The sequence below is a fragment of the Toxorhynchites rutilus genome, chromosome 3 (assembly GCF_029784135.1).
Source record: "Toxorhynchites rutilus septentrionalis strain SRP chromosome 3, ASM2978413v1, whole genome shotgun sequence".
Classification (NCBI taxonomy): Eukaryota; Metazoa; Arthropoda; class Insecta; order Diptera; family Culicidae; genus Toxorhynchites; species Toxorhynchites rutilus.
The window spans coordinates 53,392,589-53,420,376 of record NC_073746.1 but is presented as its reverse complement, the minus strand read 5'-3'; the positions used below and the strand labels follow the sequence as shown (position 1 = coordinate 53,420,376).

General features: G+C 37.7%; 1 long non-coding RNA gene across 1 annotated transcript in view; it reads left to right on the top strand.

Annotated features, from left to right (window-relative positions):
* LOC129777436 (uncharacterized) overlaps positions 1–24,823 on the top strand; it is a 45,328-nt gene extending 20,505 nt beyond the window's left edge. Inside the window, exons 3-4 of the long non-coding RNA XR_008743242.1 lie at positions 23,579–23,692; positions 24,631–24,823. This is a non-coding gene — a long non-coding RNA (uncharacterized LOC129777436). The remainder of the gene's footprint in view (positions 1–23,578; positions 23,693–24,630) is intronic.
* Positions 24,824–27,788: the final 2,965 nt, after the last annotated feature.

Genomic DNA, 27,788 nt, shown 5'->3' with positions numbered 1-27,788 from the left:
ACAATACATTTGCTTCCGTGGAAATTGAACGAGACTGTGGATACGGTGGAACCATGATTGATGTGCTTCATGTTACCTTTCAGTCAATCGTGTTCAAAATTGCTTTCAATCTGTTCCCCGAATATGTTAAGCTAATATCCCAATACGTTAGTCAGTATCTTATTGCTACAGCCGAGTTGGTTTTCCTAGAATTTAATACAGACATCGTATTCTCCCCAACTTGATGTGCATAGCTCAATCGAATGGAAATCATGTTTTATCGCATCGTTCTATTATCCATGCGGTAGAAAGAAAATATTGAGTTCAAATTACCAATCAAATATTTTTTTACTGTGCTCAAAGTGTATCCAAATAATCCTGTTTGTTTCTACCCAATGGTTCAATCATTTCGGAAAGCTGATTATTATTTACATTACATTACAATTCTGTTGTTGATCTCATATAATGGTGACGGTTGAATTGGGAATCGATTTTGAAGATGAATTTATTGATCATCAAAAATAGAGTGGTGAAACAAAAAGAAATTGCGCTGTGACTGTTTTAATCTCCATACCACTACCGTTTTGGAGCGATGAATCATATTTTTTAGACAAGGAAGTTGAAGTCGATTACGATAAGGCTGTTACTGCGATAAGACTCGAACACAACCCTTCAAATTTATTATTTTTAGTTTCACTACGAGAGTGATTACAAACAATAAACCATTTGTTGGCCTGATTTCTGATATCAACACCAGAAAATAATGAATCAGGATGAATCAAAAATTGTTCAGAAAAATACGAAATTCGTTTCTATTATATTCTAAATGGAAGTATTTTCTACAATTGTCTAGTCATTGAAATTTCCGTTGTTTTCCGATAATGATTCTATCAAGTTGAACGCATTCTCGAAAATAGTGCAACACCAGTGATGATCAATAATTATCATATTGCAATTGTAACATCCCAATAATACTGATAAAAAATTTTTTCCTGGAATTTTTCAATTAAGTCACAGAGTATTGTTTCATTGAGATACAACATGGTTAACGCGTATCCTCGTGTGACATTAGTTGTGGTAATAAATTGTTCATTTTATGCCATGAATTTCACATTCCAAACGCATGTGAACACAAGCTATTGAAAAATTCCATGAAATCAATTCCCCATCAGTGATTACAACGATAGGATTTGCATTTGGATTCAGCGTCTATTTGTCCAACCGTTGACTAATGCAAATAGGAATTTGTTGCTATTTTTTCCCATTTCCACGGAGATGCATAACTGCGCACGATGAAAATTATATCAGCTTATTTGTGCTTGAAAATCCGCCCGGAACTTGTTTTTCCTCGTTTGAATATTCCCTGGTGTTCTGGGTCTGCAAGCGGGAGAGTGATGCCAATCGTTCAAAATATCATCGTAGCGCTATGCTTGAAACTATCATCCAACACGGGATTGAGCAGAGGTATGGTAAATTTATGTGATGAATTGAACATGTGCTTTTTTCTGGGTCGAAGCATGAACGTGTAGAGGCTCCGAATCAAACGAAACTGACTGCAAATTGAAATTCGAGCAACGTAGATGACATCCATCAAACGAATCGGGATCGCGCTCGGGTGGTGGTTCCGATGGTGGTCAATCGAAACGAGTTTTCGAGATTGTTTCAAAATGAAATATTGAACGGGAAGTTAAGTTGTTTATTTGTTACAGAGCGATGGTTCTAGTAACGTTTACCAGATTGACAACAAAGAAGGAGTTGAATAAGCAGCATGCGTATAATTTGATTTTTTACCCATGGGAAACTGCCTTTACATTGGCAATATATCGCAGTCAACCGAAAATAGGTTTAACCAATGTCACGAATTCAAATTTGAGTTAGTGCTTTGATTTGCTTTTCTTGCGTTTGGAATGTAAATAAATATGTCGTGTTCGTCAGACTGGGGATAACAATTCCGAAAATATGTACAACTCGTGACCATCAAACGTGATGGTTGATTTGCATAAACGAATCCCAATCAACTGACATGCTAAAATTAGATATATGAAAAGAAATTAATACACTCGATTCTTCGAATCACCAGAAACAAATCCGGATTTCGCTCTCGTTAACCTGAACAAGTTACATTGCGAGCGATTGGATTCCCCGACGAAAATAAAAACACTTCCATATTTTAGATTCTCTGAAATTACTACAGCTTTCTCCCCGCCATGCAATATATTTAGTTCATAACAACTGGCAACCACTGATAACCTAAGTTTTTATTTCGATACTTTACTGCATTCCCCCTCCCCACTATAGAGCAATATTTCACCGCCGAGTGAGGTGTCACTCTCAGGATCATGCCATCGGCAGGCGACCTGAATCGTTGTCGTTAACGCCGTGAAGTGGAAAATTTAAGCTCGCAATTCATTAAAACTTTTGCAATAGAGCTGCTTTCGTGCAGATGACGAGAAAAAAAAGTGGTAAAAGGGTAGTTACTAAAGTTGGTGTCATCTCAACTCTCGTTTTCGTGTCGTTAAAGTGAGCTACGTTATATCAATTTTACCAACGATCAACGCAGTCTAATAGTGCATAGTTAGGGATAGTTAGGGGAAAAACAGTTCTACCAGAATTCGCTATGCGTTTGGTAATGTAGAAACTGTACGGTTGAAGTGGATGCAGGAAAAGTTTATGTTTTCATCTTTAGAATTATATTAGGGTAATCATTTTTTCTACAGTGTGGACCGCATTCGCATACCCAAATTATACTCATTTCAAAAAACTTATTTTTCTTTTCTCTCCTTTCCTCTCTTTCAATTTAAATTACGAGTTCACACTCAGACATCATCATTGAAATGAATGGTATAGTTCTTTAAGTATGCTTTCTACTATTCGATATGGTTCATGACTGTCGAGAACGTAGAAAACAAAAGTCGAATCAAAAATACCTTTCTTCGTCTCTTTTATAAAAATGGTTCTCCTAAACCGACTCTTCAGTTTTTTCAGCTAATCTACTCTCAATTGACCGGAAGTGTCGCACGCCCCCAATTGAATGAAATGACATAACATTTTTTGCATGTTGAATTAATGTGACTGATAGTTACTATTGTGTCAATTTAGATTAGTGTAAAATATAGTGCCTAGCTGAAAACAAAAAAATGTCAAAAATCTAAAATCAATGTGTATTTTACAAATCCATCCGGAATAAAAAGCACATTCAGAAAACCGATTTTAAATCCGGATGGATCAAAATTTATTAACGATTGAATTTCTCGTTGAAGGAGTTGCAAAAAAGTATGTTCAAAGCTCAACCGCCTGCGTATGACGGATCTCTATAGTAGCATGTCCGAAAAAGAACCTGAAACTATTGAGAACCAGAGCAGTGGGTCCAAAGCCCCAAAAAAGGAGGATGGTTGTAATAGCTGTTATCCATGGTTATTATAGAAAGAAAGTAATGGATAAACCCCTAAGCCAAGGTGTTACGTGACCCGTGCCGAGGGTGGAATGGTATGGGGGGTTTCGTCAAATACCTTGCCTATAACGGAGCCTGTGGAGCACCGGGGCGCCTTCCACAGTATTTTCCGCCCTTACTGCATGAGGCGGGTCAGTGATGTAGCTGACCTTCTTTACCGCGCAACTCGTGGGACTCACATGAACAATCCTAACAAGCTTTTCGGGTTCCGGCAGCCTCTCCCTGAATAATGGAGACGAACAAAATACTGGACAGAATAAAGTTTATTCAGGTGAACCTTCATCACGCCAAAGGAGCAAGCAGCGTCCTATGCAGAAGGTTAATTCACGAAACTTTGGATGTGGCTCTTATTCAAGAGCCTTGGTTCTATAATTCTAGGATTCGAGGAATCTCCACACAAAAATGTGAGCTTCTCTATAACAGCACACAAACTGCACCAAGAGCAGCAATTATTATACGTGATAACATTAGGTATGTACCGATCACAGAATTTATCAACCGTGACATCGTGGCAATTCAATTGGAGGTCCCAACGACCCGAGGAAAAACCGTTATCATCGTCGCTTCGGCTTATTTCCCAGGAGACAACGTTGCAGTTCCTCCATTTGAAGTTGCTATGCTGACACAACATTGTGAATTAAATAACAAACAATTCATCATAGGATGTGATGCAAATGCCCATCATACGGTCTGGGGCAGTAGCGACGTCAATGTTAGAGGTGAATGTTTGCTCGAATATGTCAAGTTATATTAATATTTGTAACCAAGGAAACGACCCAACATTTGTTAACTCTATTAGACAAGAAGTTCTTGATCTAACACTCTGCAGTTCTAAACTATCAGATAAGATAAAAAAATTGGCATGTGTCAAATCAAGAATCTCTATCTGATCATAAACATATAATGTTTAATTATAATTCTGGTGATCTTTTGATCGAACAATTCAGAGATCCAAGAAAAACAAATTGGGATAGTTATCATTCCAAACTTCAGGAGAAAATTTTGATATCAGTGGAAAGTATTACTTCCACTGAACAGCTTGAAATATTATAGTTTCATCAGAATTTGAAACCAATATTAAATCTACCTTCATAATAAACTGTCCGCTGAAGCAAAAAAAAACTTCAAGTAAGGATGCATCTTGGTGGAACAAAAAACTTGAAAGGCTTAGAAAATTGTCTAGAAAACTTTTCAACAAAGCAAAAATTACCTCTGATTGGACAGATTACAAAAACTGTCCAACAGAATATAACAAAGAAATCCGTAAATCTAAGAGAAGGGATTGGAAGTTCACATGTGAACAGGTAGAAAGTTTACCTGTTGTAGCGAGACTTCATAAGTCTCTTTCTAAGGATCATACCAACGGACTTGGTAGTCTGAAAAAAGGAAATGGTCAATATACAACCGATTCCCAGGAAACAAATAGTATCATGATGGAAACACACTTCCCAGGCTCAATCCAATTGATTTCCGGACACGCACAGGTCTTCAACACAGCTCAATCTTGTCTAATCAGAGACGAGAATAGAGCTAATGAATTGGCTAGGGCGGTTTTCACGAAGTCAAGGGTTGAATGGGCAGTGGATTCCTTGAAGCCCTTTAAATCTCCAGAACCAGACGGGATTTATCTGGTGCTGTTACAAAAAAGCAAGGATATCACTGTCCCTCTTCTAACGGAGGTGTTTAGAGCTAGTATGGTACTAAGCTACATTCCTAGTAAATGGGGAGAAGTCCGGGTTATATTTATTCCCAAGACTGGCAAACGTGACAAGACGACGCCCAAAGCGTATAGACCAATTAGTCTAACATCTGTCATCTTAAAAATGATGGAAAAGGTCATTGATCTCCATATCAAATCATCATATTTGAACAGGAGACCATTGAATAAATTTCAATTTGCCTACCAAGCAAATAAATCAACAAAAACAGCGCTTCACACGTTAATTTCAAAAATAGAGAAGTCTTTTGATGCAAATAAATCTCACTTACAGCTTTTCTTGATATTAAGGGAGCATTTGACAATGCATCCTACAACTTTATAAATAAAGCTATGAAAAAATGTAGTTTTGACATGTGCATCTCCAACTGGATACATGCCATGCTAACCAACCGACTAATAACAGGTAAATTAGAAGGATCTACTCTAACAACGATACCAACTAGAGGTTGCCCTCAAGGAGGAGTTCTGTCTCCTCTGTTGTGGTCCCTAGTTGTCGACGATCTTCTTAATAACCTAGCTAATTTAGGATACGAAGTCATTGGTTTTGCTGATGACATAATCATCTTAGTGAGGGGTAAATGTGAGTATACTATTTCCAATAGAATGCAAATAGCCCTTAACTACACACTCAAATGGTGCAACTTGGAAGGACTGAGTGTTAATTCTTCAAAAACAGTCATAATTCCAATTACCAGAAAAAGAAAGTATAAGATTCCACCTCTTAGATTGGGAGGTGTACGATTGGAGCTTTCAAAACGAACCAAATATTTAGGTGTCATGCTTGACCAAAAACTAAATTGGAACGACCAACTGGAGTATGCAATATCTAAAGCCCAGACTGCTCTCTGGAGTTGTAGTAGTATATTCGGGAAAAAGTGGGGACTAAAACCGAGAATGATTCACTGGATTTACTCGGCAATTGTGAGACCCAGACTAACATATGCTACGCTAGTGTGGTGGCCTAAAACTACACAAATATCAGCTCAGAAAAAGCTCGATAAACTACGTCTGGCATGCTTATCAATAACTGGAGCAATGCCTAGCGCACCTTCCAAAACCCTAGATGTTCTTTTATACCTTCTATCCTTGCACCAATATGTGCAACTTGAAGCGGAAAAAGGTGCTCTTAGGCTGAAACGTATAAAACATTTTCTAGAAGGAGATCTCACAGGGCATTTACAAATCCTGAAAGATTCTGAACACTATAGTAAGCATGAATGAAGACTGGATGAAAACAAAGACTAACTTCAGTGTTCCCTTCAAAGAGATTGAATTCAATCGCAACGAATGGGAAGAAGGTGGCCCCAAAACTCGTCCAGGATCACTCGTGTTTTATACATTATAGATGGATCTAAAATCGGTAAATCTACGGGAGCTGGTATTACTGGACCAGGAATCGACATGTCAATTCCAATGGGACAGTGGCCTACAGTTTTTCAAGCAGAAATACAAGCTATTCTAACATGTACAAATATTTGTTTGACTAGAAAATACAGGTATGCCAATATCTGTATCTTCTCAGATAGCCAAGCAGCTCTTAATGCAGTAAAAGCATACACATGTCAGTCAAAGCTAGTTTGGGAATGTATTCTATCCTTAAAACAACTAGCTGCTACTAACGAAGTTAACCTATACTGGGTGCCTGGTCACTGCGGTATAGAAGGTAATGGAAAAGCCGATCTCTTAGCAAGATTAGGATCTTCAACTAAATTCGTCGGGCCTGAGCCATTTTGTGGATTTTCTACATCATGCATGAAATCAGAGCTCAAAACCTGGGAAAAATCAATGATTGAAGCCAACTGGAGGGCTCTATCAACACCAAGACAATCCAAATTATTCATTACACCTTTTAACAGAATAACACGCAACCTACTAAGCTCGAATAAGGCAGATTTGAGTACATTAACCGATCTATTGACCGGACACTGTCCAAGCAGGTATCACCTTAAAAAAAAATCGGAAAACTGGCAGATGATAACTGTCGTATCTGCAATTTCGAAGCTGAGACTTCGGAACATTTACTGTGTCAATGCAGTACACTAATTCAGCGAAGACTGCGAATTCTTGGAAAGGGCATTTTTATGCCTAACGAGATTTGGTCTGCTGAACCAAAACAGGTAAGGAACTTCATAAAGGAAGTCATACCTTCGTGGGGGATATGCAAAGTCCTGGTGCGACTATCACTTATTCCCTGAGTGATGGAACGGAACTGGCATACATAGCAAACTGGAGTGCATTACAATAGATCAAACTAATGGTCGTAGTGGTACAATGCTCCTACAGAAGAAGATGTTCAAAGCTCTAGTGTGGAGTATGGAGCAAAGATTTTCGATCCGGTGACCATAAAACGCTTCGGTATACAGGACGGACTCGATTTTATGACTCGTATGTATGTACGTGGGTTACTTTGTAACTTTGTCTATAGCGCTGTCCCACATTAATAGAAATTTAACCCCCTACCTGTTGACCGATTGATCTAAAATTTGGAACATACCTTTATCTCTGCGTATTTCATAATCTCGAAAATCCAATATGGCGGCCGCTACAAGATGGCAGATTAAATATTTTCCCTGAGCCCCATCAATATGGGTATCGAACAAAAGGGACAATACAATAAATAATTGAATTAATAAAAAACTTTTGTACCAAACGTGCTTCCATTTAGTCCCGCTACTTATGACGCTACCGATTGAGCTGAATTTTTGCACAGGTCATTTTTTTAAACCAATAAAAAAAATGTACAAGGTCGGTTCTTTAAATTTGATAATTATTTTTTTTACATATCTACATTGCCTCTCAGGCTAAGTCCTAAAAGGTCGATTTCCGGCCAACAATTTTTTTTCGAAATGACACCAGATCTCGACGTTTCATGCATTTTTAAGTCATTTGGCAAAGAAAAACAAATTTCGGTTTTCCAAATTTCCTTTAAAAAATCTAACTTTATTATCTTTATAGATGGAGGTAACATAGCTCGACAATATGGTAGTCCGACATTTTATCATGGAGACGCTTTATCTCTCATCACATAATGTATATGGAATTATCATGGAGACGCATTATCTAAAATATTAAAATAAAAGTAAAGCAATTTCATGTCAAATTAGCATGATCATCGCCCGTCACCTAGATATGGGTAACAATTTTCTTGTTGAATTTGAAAAGAATTTTTGAAGGGAATTTGATGAAATAGGCACCTAGATAGGCATAGGTTTAGGGTATGTATAAAAATCATAAAATCATGAGCATTAGAAAATAATGTTTCTATCATATCCAGTGTTGCCACATTTGAATCTGTACCAGAGGGGTAAAAAATCTTTCTCAGCTGTACTATATATCTTAAAACACCCTCTCCTTCGATATTTTTTGTACATTTTTATTCGAAAACCCAAAGTTTGACGTACAGTGGTGCCGTGGCATCACACCAAAATGAAGATGTGAATTTAGAAAAGAAAAGGAATGAACAGAGTGCATTTAATATATTCATTTTTTAAATAGTAAATAGTATTTTTTAAACGCGTTATTCCAAGGCTAATTCGTACTACAGGCGGTTGAACGATCAACTACATCAAGCGCACCTAAGACAGCTCCAACGTCGTCTGAAATCCAACCCTAAGAGGTTCTGGCAACACGTGAATAGTCAAAGGAAGGAAACAGGCCTCCCCTCAACCATGACTAACAGTGTAGTGATCGCTGCAACCATTCCAGATATTGCAGAATTATTTCGTAAACAGTTTAGCAGCGTTTTCAGTAACGAACGAACAAACAGCCAGGACGTAGCAGCTGCATCTCGCAACGTTCCTTTCTCATCCTTCTCAAGTGGTCCGTTTACTATTACGAGAGAAATGGTTATCTCAGCCGGTAGTCAACTGAAAAGTTCGAGGGGTTCCGGTCCTGATGGTATTCCGTCCTTGGTCCTGAAACGCTGCTTGATTGCTCTAGCAACACCTCTAGCCAATACTTTCAATCTCTCCCTGAGGTCGGGTGATTTCCCATCCTGCTGGAAGGAATCTTACGTTTTTCCGATTCACAAAAAGGGTTGCAAAAGGACTGTATCGAACTATCGTGGAATAGCCGCTTTAAGTGCTACGTCGAAACTTCTCGAGCTAATTATTCTCGAAGAATTGGTTCAAAACTTCGCTCACTGCATTTCGATGGACCAGCATGGTTTCATGTCCAAGCGCTCAACGACTACCAATTTAGTACAGTTCACTTCCTACATCATCCGTGAAATTGAGCAAGGCCATCAAGTAGATGCTATATATACAGACCTCTCTGCAGCATTCGATAAAATGAATCACGACATTGCTTTGGCTAAGTATGACAGGTTAGGTGTTCAGAACGACCTGCTTGCTTGACTTTCTTCTTATTTGACTGGTCGAAGCATGTCTGTCAAAATTGCGGACTATGTTGCTCCTTCCTTCCCCGTGACATCTGGCGTTCCTCAAGGCAGCCATCTAGGGCCATTCCTGTTTCTGCTGTATATGAATGACGTCAACTACATTCTGAAATGCCGCAAGTCGTCGTACGCCGACGACCTCAAGTTGTATCTCGTGATACGGAAACCAAGCGATGCTGTTTTTCTACAGCTGCAATTAGAAGCTTTCGCCGAGTGGTGCCAACTAAACCGCATGTCACTCAATGCATCGAAATGCTCTATAATTTCATTCGGTAGACAACGTGCATTGATTCAACATGTTCTATCGGGGATAAGCTTGAAACGGGAATCGACGGTCAAAGATCTTGGATTACTACTTGATTCCAAGCTTACATTCAAGGACCACGTCGCCTACGTGGTGTCGAAAGCTTCATCTCAACTCGGGTTCATGTTCCGCTTCGCCAAAGAATTCAAGGATATATATTGCCTTAAGGCTTTGTACTGTTCTTTGGTTCGACCAATACTGGAATATTCGGCTGTAGTGTGGTGCCCATACTACCAAAACGAGGTGAACCGCATCGAAGCAATCCAACGAAAGTTTATCCGTTTCGCTCTGAGGCATCTTCCTTGGAATGACGTCCACAACTTGCCCAGCTACAAAAGTCGTTGCATGTTAATACACTTGGAATCATTTGAGGCGAGACGTAACATCACGATGGCATGCTTCATTGGTGACCTGCTTCAAGGTAACATCGACTGTACTTCGCTGTTAAGCTGTCTTAACATAAACATCCGCCGCCGTAATTTACGCTCTCACGTTTTCTTATGCGTCCATCCCTCGCGAACAAATTATGGATTTAACGAGCCCATGCGAAGGATGTGCCGTGTCTTCAACAGATACTACGATGTGTTTGACTTTAATGTTTCACGTTGTAGAAATAAGAGTTGTTTCCGTAGAGTTTTTAATTAATATGTGTAGTGTCGTAATTTTCATGTCATTGGGATAACCATTGTATCTGTTGGCAAATGAATAAATATAAATATAAATATAAATAAATAGTTCATTTATTTTTCAACAACTCTGTTAAATATTATATTTTGATCAGACACCTGGATTTTGAGTTACGATTTCTTGAAAAAAAGATCAATGATGCAAAATGCGCCTTTTTAAAAAAATATGTCTTAATTAAAATTGGTATTATGACACTGAAAATTGTGGTTTTAGGTAGTTTCCATCATATGTACCAAGTTTCAAAAAATCGTCGACTGGTTTGGCGTGAAAGAATGGAAGTTAAAGAAAAACTCAATTCTAGACATAAAAGCCAATACAGATAAAAACACACTTTTGGTTTTAGTGCAATTGTCTGTTCTCTGTGCTTCAAAAAAGTGAAAAATAAATTTATGTTACTCGATGTTACTCGAGTTAAATATACTGTTGAATTGCGAGAAATCCTGCGAATATACTAGAATTTCATGGCTCTCAGATTAACATTTCAACTAATCCGAGTTTTCCTGTTTTTTTTTTTAATTCAATTTTTTAAAGTATATTCTACGTAATCTTCGACAACCCAAAATTGGAATTGGCACCATCAGCTGATATCATCTTTCACTAACGTCTCAATTCAGTGCCAAATGATACAAGTTTCATTCTGAGCTACATAACGTCTTCCTTAATTTACCTTGTTTCTGTCATTTTCCCTTCCGCTCTCGTTCAATGCAATGGATATGGCGCTCATTCAATGAAATGGATACCTCTTTGGTCCCAATCTGAAGGGGCGGAAAACACGGTACATTTTCGCATACGAGTCCCTGTGCCCATCCCGTTTGCCGCTGAAATTATTGTTGTTACCGAGCCTTTCCAATCCGGAGGGTATCAGTCGCTTCGATTCATATGAACACACAAACACTCACGTTCATGGTCGGGAATATAGGACTCGTGGAAAACAAACTTCCACCGGAAATGAGCATACTAAATTGTTTTGCAGAAAACTGGTGCGGTGCGGTTGGGATTCGGAGGTGTGCAGTTGTTTTACGACAGCTCGCTGCGAACCTCTGCGGCGGAATTATGTGTGCGGATCCGGAGGTAACAGTGAGGTAACAGTTTAAATCGTGCCACAGTAGAGCGGTTTTATTTAGGGGTGGAAGGGTGATTACGGGAATGAATTGCTACGGTGTTGCAGCTGCTGAATCGGTTGGCGGTGCAGGTAAATCGTTAATGATGATTGCGGTAACGCTATCTGCAGTAATTGTGCGCCGTTCGTTCGTCGAATTGTGCGTGTGGCAACTCATATGTATTTTGTCGAAGGATTAATATTTGTATATTCCGTTATACACGTCATGAAGGAAAATATTATCCATTTCATCGCATTCATCGCATAATGGAGTTATTGCCAAATATGCTGAGCAACAGGCCTGATACCAATCAAGCCCTTCACGAGAAGGTTCAGTGGATGTGTATCCATTTGGGTACTCAATGAAGATCTCTGACCATTAGCCATCCACCCTTTCTCCTCCGATGCTCCGACGAAAACTTCGAACGCCGAGGTGTATGTTCTTAATTAGAAACACTTAATTTTCTCTGTGCAGAACGGTGCCGAGCGACTCAATTCCTGTACACCATACGTACAGTGAAACTAATAAACTACACGAGACTATGCTCATAGTTATCAGTTCGCCCAGCGGGTTCTGGCAGCTTCATTAATAGCTCAGGGTGACTTTTCACTCAAACTGTTACCTCTCGATGTGTAAAGGCAGCAGCTCGTTTATCTGCCTGTTTCAGGTCTTGTTGACATCCAGGTTCTTAATTAACATCTAGGGAATCTTATGTTAGCGAACAGGCGGGAAAATTGCACCCGTGTGGTGCTTGAATTTTAAAGTAGATGATGATGTACACTAGCTGGGATGGTTACTTTAGCTGGAGAAGGATATGAAATATGGAGAATTCCGCCTGGCTTCGCTCATCCTTGTCGATGAACCAATGCCTATAAACTAGAATAGGATGAAATTTTCCAAGTTTCCGAATCATAGCGTTTTTTTTTATATGGGAGTTTGCGTTAAAATGATACCCTTACTTCTAGTGTGGAGAGGCATATTAAATGTGGAAAGTTTGTTGTCGAAGGAATACGAGTATATTATCAATGTTTTAGTAACTCTTTCTTTAATAATACTCTTTATAAAATCAATCGGTCGTTAAAAATCAGAGCATTATTCTCTTATCTATGAAAATTTAAAGACGTCAATCCGTGTAATAAATAAGTACTTCTTCCTTGATGCTTTTGTGGTGTTTGTAAATTAAAAATTTGAGAAAACTTGGAGTTGTTTCATAGAATTGTACTGAAAACACACGTAGCTGTTTTGTGTTTTGAGTCTTAAACGATAAAAACGAAGGGAAATAAAACTTTCCAACTGTAGATGTCTAGGTGTCACAAGCAGTGTTGCACATTTTAATCTGTACCAGAGGGGTTAAAAATCTCACTCATCTGTACTTTTTCTTCAAAAAATCTGTACCATCGAAAATATTCGTTGTAGAAAAAAATCATTTTATTAGCATAAAAAATACTCATTAGTTTGCACATTTACATTTCATTCGTCATTCGTGTGTTGGATAATGCTTATACATAGTTTTTCTGAATCTAGATTGCATGCTTTCATTTATTAAAAGTTCCAAGCTGCCGCACAAAGTGATACTGCGGCGTAAAAGTAATCATGTAGCTTAATGTAGCTTTGTTCAAATGTAAGAAATTTCAACCGCGGAAAAAATCTGTACCAATCTGTACTTTTGACGAAATTCTGTACTTTGTACACTAACACTACTATTTTCACTTTTCTAATTTTAGTATATACATCCTCATTACATCTAGGAATTAGAAAGCTAATGGATGATTAATTGATTTTTTTAACATCAAGTAAGTCTGTGATGCAGAAATTATATTTTCAATAAACGGTTAGTTCAATTACTAATCACTTCAAATAATCTATCTGTGCCTTCCTCGTTGTTGTCACAGTTTCGGAATTGAATTCATTATGCACCACTTCATCTTCCCATCCAAACTTAATTGAAGTTTGGTAGATTCATTCGATTCATATGTCAATATTGACTCAGAAATGGGAAAATAATAAATCAAGGCAGAGCATACTTTCCAACGGACAAGTCGTCATACTGTGTGTCCAAAAAAAAAAGTAATGGAGAACTGGTATCGCGGGGAAGTCGTAATTAATATCAGATCAATCATTTGATATTATTTTTACTTACCATTCCACATTCGATGCTTCCTTGTAGGGTTTTCCTCCTAGTCGGTTCGGTTCCTGCAATTCGTACGTACACACCACAGTCGAAGCGGGGCTGGTCCATGATATTTTGACAATCCACCATTTGACCGAGGGTTGTGCGATTCTCGTCGGGAACACGCCCAAACTTAATTACCGGGTACGAAATCCCGGCAATCGATCTGTGAATGTTAATTCTATCGTGGAAGTAATTAAATCGGGTTTTCGAATTTCTATTTTTTTTCATTCGATTAATCCATTCTTTTTCTGTTTTTTTTCTTTAAATTCTGGTTTCGTGAATCCATCAACTGGATCACCTGTTCACGGTTGTTACATCAACCTACACCTAGATTGAACCAAAGAACTATCTCGTTATGATTGGTTCTTGAAAGTAGCAGTAGGTTCACTGACAAAACTGCTGGTGTATGAGAATCCTTCTTCGTAATTTTAATGAAAATTTGCGAATTGGTGAAATAAAATTTTCTGAAGTAAGCTCGTGATTTGCTCTATGTTAGGTTTTTCGATACTTAGAAAGTGTCACGTTGTCAACGAATAAATTAGTTCGACCGAAATGAACTTTCATTTGATGCCGATTCGTTTATGATATTGACCATATTCATGAATAAATACATTTTGTTTTTGAGCGTTAACTGCGAAATGCGACTGTCCAATTTATATTATCCAGTAATAACTACTGACATGTTAATGTGATTGGTTGTAAAAATACGCGAACGCTGTTGCTGTCGATTTCAGGAAATAAGGGAGAATATTTATTTTCCATGAGCAATTTCAAAATATTGATATCTTTTTTACTGTGCCTTAGATTTTGAAATTTAATCAGTTGATTACTGCTCGAACGTTAGTTTCTATAGGTTTCATCCAAACTTCATCAATAACAGTTACTTTGTGCTTCGTTAATTTGTTATTCATTTTTTTTGTCTGTATTATAGATATTGTTTGACGTGCGATTTTTGCGTTTGTTTGTCAGTATTTAAATCGATTTGCTTGGCGTTTCGGTTGTCGTACAATGAAATGGTCCTCATTCGCGGTATTAGGTGCTATCAATCGTAGCCTAACTTGATTCTACCCAAAGTTATTTTAATATCATGTATGTAAGCGTTCAGAGCGTCCCTAATGACAGAAATGTCTTAAACTAGTTAGACGCGATTTCACTGAAAGAAAAAAAATACGATCGCTCGCAACTATCGAGGGTGTTGGTTCCTATGCGGTTCAGTTGTCGACTTTGTATCGTTTTTTATTCGAGAATAAAGATTTGGTATCGTGAGACAATTTTTATGCGATTTTTTTGGTGCAAATCGGTTACGTGACTTATGCGTCACCCTGTATAATGCACAACACTGTATATCTAATTACAAATCTATTCTAAAATCGCTTTGTAAATTGCTCTCATTACCGATGCCACCTTTTAATTTATCGCTGAATCATGGTATGTAAACTTCGAAAGTAATGCTCTAGTGTAGAGACACGATTTTGGACGTTTTTTTGAGCTCCGTAAAAATAAAACAAACAATATTTCTAATATCCATTATATCATTATTTTTTCATCTATCTTTCAACAATAGAACAAAAATTGAGCGGAGAAAAAAATATTAATTATTAGAATAGTTAAGAATTGATGAAGTAAGAGGGTTTAAAAAAAAGTTGTGCCATGGCGTACACGATTCCAGCCTTTCTGGTTATCTGAAACAAAAAAAAATCGAACAGATTCTAAATAAGTAAAGAAGCCTCTATCGCATGAACCTCGGACAAGTCAAAAACATATTTTTTAATAAAATGGCGGCCGCTTGAAAAACAAAATAGTGAAATTAAAGAAATATTATTTTTTTAGAGGTTTATGCGATAGAGAGATGCCTGCAGATTGTATCCATATAAATTCGACATGAATCAGTTCAGTAGAACTTGAGCGTTCGTGTACGCCAGTTCGAAAAAACTAGGTTCCAGAAAGGCGCGTTTTAAGTTCATTATTATGGGCGTACCAGCTTAAATACCGCATCACCTAAAGGGTGTGTCACATCAAATTGCATCACGGAAAAAACGCTGTAGAAATTTAGTGTTTAGGAATTATATCTTCAGCTTTCGCTTATAATCAGATAAGAGTGTATAGATCACGTTGGCCATGCTTCACTGTCAATTTTTCGTAAATTTGGAAAAATGTCGTCGAACGAAAAAGAGCGTCGTGAATTAATCCTGTGCACTCATTTCGAAAATCTGGAGTTGTCACATCGGGACATCGGTAAGATGCTGGGAATCGTCCAATCCACGGTCAGCAGAGTACTAAAACGATACTTCGAGAACCTAACCATCGACAGGAAGGTGAAGAACGGCAAAAATGGATGCTCCGTCAGTGAAAAATATCACAACCACGTAGTTAAGTAGTTTAGACGTGATCCGAGAAGTTCGGTCCGGGATGTCGCCAATAAGCTGAATTTGTCAAGTTCATTCGTCCAGCGGACCAAGCAGCGGGAGGGCCTGCGTACATACAAGGTTCAGAAGGCTCCTAACCGCGACGAAAGGCAAAACATGGTGGGGAAGACGCGAGCCCGGAAGCTGTACACCGAAATGCTGACGGAGCCGCATTGCCTAGTAATGGACGACGAAACCTACGTCAAAGCGGACTTTCGTCAGCTGCCGGGCCTGTTGTTCTTCTCCGCAGAGGACAAATTCAGCGTTCCGGAGGAGATTCGCAAGCAGAAACTATCCAAGTTTGCCAAAAAGTACATGGTGTGGCAAGCGATCTGCTCTTGTGGAAAGCGGAGCGCCCCCTTCGGGATGACCGGCACGGTAAACGGGCAGGTTTACCTTAAGGAGTGCCTACAGAAGCGCTTACTACCACTATTGAAGCAGCACGAGGGCCCGACCATCTTCTGGCCGGATCTCGCTTCGTGCCACTATTCAAAGGACGTGGGAGTGGTACGAAGCCAACGGGGTCACTTTCGTGCCAAAGGAAATGAACCCGCCCAACGCGTCGGAGCTTCGCCCAATAGAGAAATATTGGGCGATTATGAAGCAGGCCCTCCGGAAGAACCCAAAAGTTGTCAAATCGGAGGAGGACTTCAAGAGAAAATGGATTTCTGTTCAAAAAAACTACAACCTGACGTTGTACAGAACCTTATGGACGGGGTAAAGAGGAAGGTGCGAGCATACGGGCTTGGGCTCGAAGTATGAATAAAAAAAAAATGCCAAAAGTTGTTTGATAGTTTTTATTTTACTATCTAAAATTTTCAAAAGGATCGGTCTACTGGGCGAATTTCTACACCGTTTTTTCCGTGATGCAATTTGATGTGACACACCCTTTAATAGGCTCTAACTCGGTAAATATTAGGTTTTTCGATAAGTCCTCTCTAGGGTATATTTTTGAATGCCTAAACTACAGAAATATAAAGAAAAAAAAATATTTTTTTTTCAAATTTCTAGACTAGAATACTGCCTTAATTAATAATTGAGAAGGCGATCTGCCGGTAACATCCATACCTCTGACGCTAAAGGTCACGAGCTCAATTCTCACTCTCGACATTCTTTCAAAAATGGAGGAAAAATGTCGAAGCAACCAAAAGTGTTGAAAATCACTATGATACAGATAAAAAAGAAAAAAAAGATGATAAATTCGGAAAGTAAAAAACCCATTTTTCCATAGTTACCTTAATTCAACTTAAAAAACGAGCTAAAATCAACTTTGTCGAAGACGGTTTTTTCTATACCAGGCATTCTCAAAGGGGTCGATATCGGTTTCCCAGGGGTCGACATAAACGAAAACAGATTTTGGGGGTCGACGAGTTCTAAAAGTTAAACCCTATCGATTAACACAAGTTCCTATTTGAAACTTTCAAGATGCTATATAAATTGCGTTACGTAAACCAACATTTTATAAGAATGACTAATATTTTAGTAGAATGTATTACTGTTGCACTTTTCAAAGCATGCACAAACTCGTATAAAATGAAAAATTAGACTAGTAAAAAAGCGTGAACAAGTTCGTGTAAGCTAATGTGTTTAATTGCATTTGATATTTACATTCACTATACTTGATATTCACTGAATTTTATACTTATTATTTGAAGAGAAAATGAATCAGCCGAAAAACAGCAAATTTTGAAACGACGCTATTCGACACAAAATCACAAGTTTCATTGTCATGTGACCAATTGATTTCACGACTGTTTTTTTTAAAGAGCGTATTCAAAAGCATTGATCTCTTCTTCAGATGTTTGACAAAATTGTTGGATTAATTAATTAATTACCCATTCAGTAAAAATAACATTTAGTGCATTCAAAATGTTAAGAAATCTTACTCAAATATTGAATTTAGTATTAGAAACTTTGACATCTCAAAACACTCCCCCTTCGATATTTTTTAACGTTTCATCCTGGGACTATCTGTTAACTGACGAGATAGAATCATTTTTCATAGTGAAATCCCTATGCGATGTCGGAACCTTAGTCGTAATGTCCAGTGGCAGTATGCATTTTATGATATTTCATTTTCATATAAAATTGGTTATATCACGAGAACGGTTAGTCCTAGGATATAACTTTATATTTAGTCATGCAGAATCGCATTTAGATTACATTTTTAATGATACTTTTATAGATGATTACGATTTCCCAAAGTATTGAGATTTCATAAATTTAAAAAAATGCCCATCTCCATGCCTAGAAATAGCCACATTGTTAATGTACAACTGAAGTACGGGGTATAGACATAAATGTTGAGTCTAGCGAAATTTTGTCAATGTTCAATTTTTCACAATTCCTCAAAGAATATTGTTATTTATAAGAAACTGGCTGAATTTCGAGGGGGAATAATTAATATACAGCTATTCCATGCCAAACCGATGTTTTCGTGAAAAGTGGTAATTTTGTTTTTTTTCACAAAACACCACATCCGTATTTTTTTTTAAATTTTTTCGTTAGGGTGACCATTTCCATTTTAGGGTGGTGCGGAAAATCAATTATTTCCTCTTTTCCCAAAAATGACTTTTTTTTTAAATTCATAACTTTTGAACCACTGAACCGTTTTAGATGATCGACATATCTAATTGACGCCAATAGCCTTTGAATTGCAGCTAGCCTTTTATTAAAAAATATTGAGCCAGAAAAAAAAATTGATTTTATTTTCGTAATTATTGATATTAGTTGTTTTTTTGTTGTTTTCATGGCTTTGAACTAGAGGGTGCTATATATTTTTATACTTTTCATGAAAGCTGAGGATTTTTTACATAACACATTTTGATATCAGAGATGCTATTTGTTTCGTTTTTAAGATATGATTTTCCAATGTTAACCGATGATTCGAAAAAAACAATGTTTTCATCTTTTTTTCCATTACAAAATTTCATAGCTTCTGAATTACTGGACCGATTCAGTTGATTGACATATCAAACTGAACTGATTGTGAGTTAGTTTTCTTTGAAAAAAAATACTTTTCAGAAAAAAAAAAGATTTTCGTTTTTGTAATTATTGATTGTGTCAGTTTTTCATAGTTTTCTCGGTTAAAGATAGAGTGCGCCATATTTTTTTCCTGGAAAGCTGAGGATTTTTTACATAACATATCTCGACTTCAGAGATGCTATTTTTTCGTTTTTGAGATATCATTTTTCAAAGCTAAACGGAGGTATTTCTTTCCTTGCAATTTATCATATTGAACTAACTTTAAAAAATATAACTTTATGTTGTAACCAGGCAAGATTTTAGCTCGGGAAACTGACCAAAACCAATCTTTACGTATAATTATTGAGTAAACATCCCTGGTACTTCATTAGAACATTGTCCTAAAACTCCCTGGCGTGTGCTCTGACCACTGTGTAAAGTGTAAGCCTCCTATTTGGTGTTTTTTAGGCAGAAAAGAATCACATTTTTCCCGTTCTTCCTTATTCCTTATTTTTCTTTTCGATTACAAAGCACTATTTTTATTAAGTGGCTTGATGCGCGCAGCTGACAGCAATAGCCCTCCAATCGAAACAAATTTAGCTATCTTCCGAGTTTTATGTGAAACTAGTCAGTTATATATTTCCTTTTCCGAGAAACTGATTATGTTCGCTTGGAAGCATAATAAGCATTTTTCTGTCTTGGCCAATCTCTTATTGATCGAACATTGTATTTGATTGATGATTGGATATTTCATAATTAATTAATAAGGTTAATAATAAGGTGGGCTTCTTCCAATGAAATTTGTATTGCGTGGGTCTCTATTCAGAACTAATGTTTAAGTTGTATAGTAAGTTGTATTGTGGATCCGCTACGAAACTTGGACAAGTGAGAAGCTATATTCTCACTGTAAAAAAATGTTAAAAGTAAGTCATGTAAAAGAAAAATAAAATGTAAAAAATGTAAAATTAAAAATGAAATGTAAAAAGACATACTAAACACTTTGGATGGAAAAAGTTTATAATGACAACTCCTTCCAATGAAATTTCTTTTTGTGGAGATATCTATTCAGAACTAACGTGAAAGTTTTTATTCTCAATAAATGCATGATCTAGAGCGTTTCTACGAGATACAGTGTTCCAAGATTTCGATATTTCCAAAACATACTGACTTTGGAATTATTCAATCTGTTATCAATCGGCAATCACACGGTTTGATGGAATTTAAAATTTGATTGTGTAACACTTTCTAATTTTGTAATAACTTCTTCCTCTGTTTCTAAAGGTCCTAAGGATCGTTTGATTTTTCATGTTTATGACCTTTCCAAGAAAATTTTCCGAATAAACCCGAAGGACCAAAGTAATTTTTCAATCCCAGTACTAACCTAAATACAAGCACAATCCTAAGTACTAACCTGGGGAAAGTTTCAAAGGATTTGCTAGCTATTAGTTGGAATTTGGCACATTTAGACATTAAACCCGGACCATACTTTTCTATTCTGGCATCGGAATGAACAACCAGAAACTTTTGTACGGGCAGGGAAGTTTTTTCAGAACGATTCCGCTCGAACAAAGTCCCCGCGTGGGCAACGTGGAGCATGACAATTAAATTGTCATTTGAAAATGTTCTACGAAAAAGCAATTTTGGGGCCTTGAACACTCGTTACGCAAACACGTTGAGCCGTTATTGCGAGTGACATTTCCGTTTAGGGACAATCTCTGTTGCTGGCTCCGGGTGGTCGAGGAGAGCTTTCAACGGAAGCAAACTTTTAAATGAGAAAGATACTTTAACTACTTTTTAACGAGGCCGTTCTTGTGGGGTTATGGCAGAGATGGCGAGCGCAATGTCATTACATTTGTTCATTCCATCTCCGGTTGGTCAGTGCAACGGAAATGAGAGGAGAGTTAATAAAAAAAGCAAACTTTCAACCCAACCACATAAATCTTGATTTTTATTTGCGGGGTTCCGGCGTGTAATGAGCAGAAGTCGAAAATTTGTCGTCCTTCGTACATCACCACCACACCATAAGCTTCGTCCTTCCCAGGAGGGGTAGTGGTGATGGTGTTCGAGAAGCCACAGGGTTTCTTATGGGAGAAGTTGTTAGGATACACGAAGAGCCATTTATTCGCCACGAATCAGCGCTAAATAGAGAATTATTGTCCAGCCACTCGTTTCATGATGTGGCCAGCCAGCGGTAAAGTTATATATGTATTTGCAGGTTCACTTATCCTGTGCGTTTATCTGGAGACTGTCTCCCCCGCACAGTGGGTCGATGTCCTGTAGCAGAGAGTGTGCTTTATCGCCCAGATCAGTAAAGTTTGGTCCACCGTATTGCAATACTCAATTTAATTTTTATGTTGTTGTGTGTAGTAATTCGCGTTCAACTCCATAATGGTTACCCCAAAATAAGTTTCAAGCTGTTTTGTGGAATAAACAAATTGGGTTATTTGTCACTCAATGGTGTTGATGGTAATATATCGGTCAATACCGATACAATTGACTTTTTCAATTGAGGCTCATGTGTGGATGCAAAATTGTATCGAGACCGCTAGCGTTGGATCTGAAATAGTGGTCACTAACATTGCGTTTGATGCTTTCATTTCACGCCAATCAATTCTGATGATCGTGTTCGTGTTGATTGGAACTGATCAACAGAATGACTTATCGTCGTTAGGACGCGGTCCTAGCAGAAATCGTGGCCCTAGCTCCCCTAATTCCAACACTTATTGAAGAACCATAATCGGTATGAAGAAATTGTGACCAGGCGTGAAATGACTGCTGCACAATTCGGAGCAGTTCAACATTTTTGTAAACTGGAAATTTTTAAGTTAACTGCTGGACGTCTAATAATTCAGTTGCAATGTATTAAAAAAACGATGTTGGATCATAACAATTCTATTCCGTAGATGAGCAAATGACTAGAAAAGGATATAAGCTTCGCACGAAGTCAACTTCTTGATCGTCATTATTGTAAGTTAAGCCATGAGCTAAAGCGTGCACATGTGCCGAAAATTCTAGCAAACGGTACAAAAGACACGTCGGAGCCTGAAACCCGGGTGACAAAAAGAGATTCACAATCAAACGCGCAAATAAGAAGTCACGTTTCATTTAATCACCTGATGGTTACTGGCATTGCCATTAACTCAATGTGATCCCATCAAGTGTGCAGCCCACCTTTCCCGATAACGTGAGAAAGAACAGCGCCAATAAACATTTATTGCAGACGGGTCATTCGAGGATTAAACTATAGTTTGCGCTTGAGGAGAGTACTTCCGGGTGGCTGGAAAATATTTAATTAGATGTTCATTAAGTAAAACCATGATGAAAGTTGCTCAGCTTACTTTGTCTCATCCTCTTTGCCACTGGTTACCGTTGGTAGGATTACCGCAAATTCGCAAGATGGTTTATCTTGATGAAGCTTCATCGAATAAACGAGCATCATCGAATGCGATAAGAAGCTGTATCGCACATAATTGTCCGACTTCTTTCAGGTGTATAGTCAGCGCTTCCGACATTGAATAAATCTTTCATCCGCACTTGCGTGTCGCGTTCGCAAATACCATTTAACAAGTTCTCTTGGCCTCTAGAGGGCACAATGCTCAAAACATTCGTTCGCCGCAGGCTTCAACGATTTGGCGAGATATTTGATCTCCCATCTCTAAAGTTTGTACATTCGAAGAACCATTGCAAAGAAGAACATTTCCACAATCAGCAACCAAAGAACCGTATGATGGATTACAGAAGCGAAAAAGCGAAGCTCATTGCTTTGTTCATCAAGTCACAGAACAAATCCGAAGAATTCGTTTGGTGCGCATCTCTGCTGCTCCACTCTACCACGAACCGTGCATACTTTTGCGTTGTGAAACTTTACATGTTTGTTCCTGTAAAAAAAAATTCCTATACTTTGGTTTTTCCGAATGCTTAGGCCGAGTTTTATTCATGGAACTTGTGATTACCCCGACACGTGTTCATAGTTAGTGAGGAATCATTCTGCAGGATAAAAAAGTTTTTGTATTTTTTATGAAGCGATGGAAGCCCCAAACAATGCCAAATAAATATATAATTACAGTTCATTGGTTCAAACAGGAACAGTTTAACTCGAACATTTTTATTTACTTATCGAACGTAATGGAACTAACATAGAAAAAATAAATTCAACCAAATGAAAGGGAGCATTCGTGAAACGTATCGGAAGAAACGACAAAGAATCGAAAGTCATTTTTTATGTCAACCTTTGGTATCATCACACGTTTGATCTAGGGCAAAGGTGTTTCAGCGCATCTGCACGTAATCTTAACGGTTAACGGTTTGAGTGACTGCTTTTTCACTCTTAAAAGTATCACTTTCATACTGACAAACTTTTCTCTCTCTCTCTTTGTTTTCATGCTCGGATTTGGCGCAGAATATAACGATGAGGTGCGGTCTCGATGATAACGCAGAAGGGATATACCACGCCGGATATAGCGGGTGAAACCATCCACCCGGGCTTACCCGTTTATCGTCAATTTGCTGAACGGTAAGTATTGACTCTTGGTAGCATCCTAATGGAGATGTTTATAAGAGAATGTGATATCGCAGAGGGTACATTTAAACTTGTGTGTATTGTTTGGATGCTAAAGGGCGAACACGAAATTATTGCGACACATTCAACAGGGCATAACTTTTTCACCATTGGGTAAAAATCAACCAAATTTTGCACACTTTCTCATTGATGTGTATTGTCTACATGCTGTCAAACTCGAAGTCGTGTTTTTCGATTCAACGAAAATGGAGGTGAACCAATGCGAGTCGAGAGAACAAATTCTTTCCAAACACCTGGAATTTCCAGGCCTGTCGCACCGCCAGTTGGGAAAAATGATGAACATTCACCATTCAACCGTCTCCAGAGTGTTGAAGCGGTTCCAGGAGCGGTTGACGTAGGACCACGGCAAAGGAGCAGGAAGAAAACCGCGACCGGAGAACAAAAAGACGGAGGGAAAGGTGAAGCGGATGATTAAAGCAAATCCCAACGTCTCAAGCCGTGAATGGCTAAAAAGATCGCCATGTCGCAGAGCTACATCCATTATGCAAAGAAGAGAGCTGGACTACATACATACAAGGTACAGAACTTCCCAAGCCGCGATGAGCGACAACAATCGACGGCTAAAACTCGCCCTAAAATTTTGGTTTGATTTCAATCATTATAAGAAAATTGGCATGACATTTTCGGTGTCGCAATAATTTCGTGTTCGCCCTTTATTAGGCGGGCGGAAGCTTTATTGTGTGTGTGTGCCGATTACAATCCTCAAACTACTCAAACTACAAAAATATATCACACTTTCATTACGCATCAAGATTTTGCTATTGCAACCCCCTTTCATAAATAGGATCGAACCGACTGCTCCTTTATTTCGTCAATTTTCAACAATATTCTGTCTTACGGTCGGTACAATGCTCTTCTCTATGTCTTCACAGGTGACCATCCGGCAGACTATTGGCACAGTCACTGCTCTCCACAATGCTGGCCTGCCGATCGACTTTCGGATAAAAATAGCTTTAAATCAGTACCAGGACTGGAACTGATCGGATGATATCATTTTGGGATGATGATAAGAAGAATCAAAGGATCAACACTAAAACGAAAAACAATAAAAATGACAGAAGAAAAAAAAAAATTGAACAAGCGAACCCTACCCTGCGTTTTCTTTGGCGATGTAACATGAAAAGAAATTCTTCTCCTCGAGCAGTCGTTTCTTTGGTATTATAGGGTAAATGATCTTGGTTTGTCCAGTCGAAAATATGATCATGGTTTGCCCACTTTTTTGAATGCTCTAATTCAGCGCTCCTGTGTCAAATAAGGCCTTCGAATGTTTCGAAACATATAAATGAAATTGCCTTTTACATGATTTATAGTAGTTTGATACTATATTTTTACGAAATCACATGTTTTAAAGGATTATAAAATACACCTTCTATTTGTGTCAATGCGCCCCTCATTCGAGCTAACTTTTAATCGATCACCAGATGATTATTTGGCACGTATTCAGACCTTTTCTGGATTACAACACTTATAAATTACATAGCTAAACCATTAAATTAACGCATTTTGATGAACTCAATTCTGATCATGAGTTGTCCAATTCAATAATGTTGTTTTGTCCACATTATTTCTACGGCAACCGCTTTGCGCGCTGCAGTTTGTTTATGTTTGTTTATGGTGTGCTTCGCTCATAGCAGAAGTATGGCTTTTCTGTGTTGATTGTGCTGAGGTGAACACTTCTAAAATGCCCAAGAAAAGGCAATATTCTGAAGAAAGCCTAAATTATGAATGAATCAATATGATGACAGTAAACTCAAGCAATGATAAATGCAACATCTAATTGTGAATTCGAATGTTTTCATTCAAAAATGGAGATTTCTAAAACCGGACAAACCATGATCATTTTTTTGGGCAAACCATGATCAGAGGTGGTCAAACCATGATCATAATTCTTCTTTAAGGAAAATCGTTAAAAAACATAAAAATTTGAATAATTTCAACACCTTATGGTAGTATTAGCAACTAGAGACTTGGGGCTTTTCAAAAAACCCAAACTCGTATCGATTATGTGTGATTTTCATGAAGAAAGATCGATTTGCATTTACTAGTTGCGTAAAAACACCCCAAATTGGACAAACCAAGATCATTTACCCTAGGTCAGTGATGAAAGGCAATGAGGATAATAAAATTTCTTGAGAATGAGTGGTACAAGCGGTTTTGGGGACAAAGTAGGAACAAAGTAGGCCCTGTTGAGAGTCACTTGAGTCTGCCTAGGGAAGCATTGATTTCTGTAAAACAAATCATATTTGCATTGAGCAAAATTGGATGGTTTCTATAACCACGCTTCCATACTTGTTGGAGTTATTGGATTTACATTTACCCAGACTAAAATTTGTGACCACAAATAAGAGCTATATTTGGTGGAAGAGTCAGAGTTAAATTTAGTGAGAGTCAAACGCAATTATCACATTCTGTGCCAATGATTCATTTTCGCTCAATGAGATTGGGAAAAGGAATACACTGCGTTCCATATCTATAGAACCACTCCATTTTTCTGAGTTTCCGGAGATATGTAAGAAGTCGGTTGAATTGAAGTATATAGTGTAGAATACAATAACTATCTTCATTTATAAGACAGGCCAATCAAACCAAGCTGTAAAACATATTTTTTCGACGAAAGCCATTGGTGTAATTTAGATTATTGACGCTGAAGAACCCCAATGTTCAAGAATTATTTTTTTCCCATCTTTCATTTTCCGGGAAATGACCGTTTGAAAAATCGAACATTGGCCGAAACCCGCAATTTTTATTTACAAGTACAAACATACCGCGAACTGAAAATCATTTTAATCAGAAAATATACGATATTCATAAATGCATCAATTTTACATTCTGGGACGAACAAGCACAGGAGGATGGAGGTCTCTAAGTATAAACTTGAAATTAATCCTCCTAAGGGGAGATGTGACATTTCTTTTTTCATGTAATTTTAATTTTTTACTGGCAGGTTTTTTACTTTCAAACGAAAGCATATGCTGTTATTTTTATTGTTGGACTTGGAATAATGTCTATGCTTAAGAATCATTTCTTCCCAATTATCCATTTCTCGAAAAATCAAACCAAAGTACCAAAATTATGCGAAAAAAGGGATTATTCGGTCCGGCGGAAGAATATTCACACCAGCAATCTCATTAGAATCCTCGTTACACGTACTGATCATTTTCCATATGATGATATGATTGCTTTCCAAAGACATGAAAAATTATCAAAGTTGCTGTTCGATTTTTCGAACGCTTGGCCTAATTGGGTTAAACTTTATTGTTGTGTTCAGGTGCGAAACATTCAAAAAACTAAAATTCCAGTGTTTCCTAACTATAGAACCAGATGGAAAACTCTCACTACTTTATAAAATTAACGTCAATTTCACATGAATTACAATAAGCTTCTAATTCGTAAGGTCACCTTTAGTTCACAATAAATTCAAATAATCTATTCGGAGTGGTTTCGACCAAGCTACGCCATGTTGTAGTTGTAGTTCTAAGCAAGGGTAATGCCCATTTAAGCTTTTCAAATCACTTATACTGCTTGTAAGCTACCACTACTATTCGTACGATCAACCCTTATAAGTTCTTGATATGGTTTTGATCTGGTAAACAAGCTGACCAGCCCAGAATCTGGAGCACCTATTCATAAAACCATGCTATGGCTTCCTAAATTCTATGAATTGATGCCAAATTACCCAATTATCACGGTGTTTTTGATGCAAAAACAGCAGTAAATGATTCAGAAGTACTTCGTTGCACTTCTGGCATTCGTGTTGATGAAAAACTATCTGAACTAGGACTTTTTGAATATATTTATAAGGAAAACAAAATTGACAAAACGAAAAACAAAATAACTCGAAGAATAGCAACATTTTCGCTTTTTTGTTTATTGGTTGATTGGTAAATTGTTAAATTGGGGTTGAAAGTCATTATTCTCGAGCAACAGAGCAATGTAGAAAAAATCTATACAGGACCATTTAGATAGTTTTTGAATTATCGATACTGAGATCCAAGCATTAAGTGCACTGCACGAACTATCTTTCGTATCA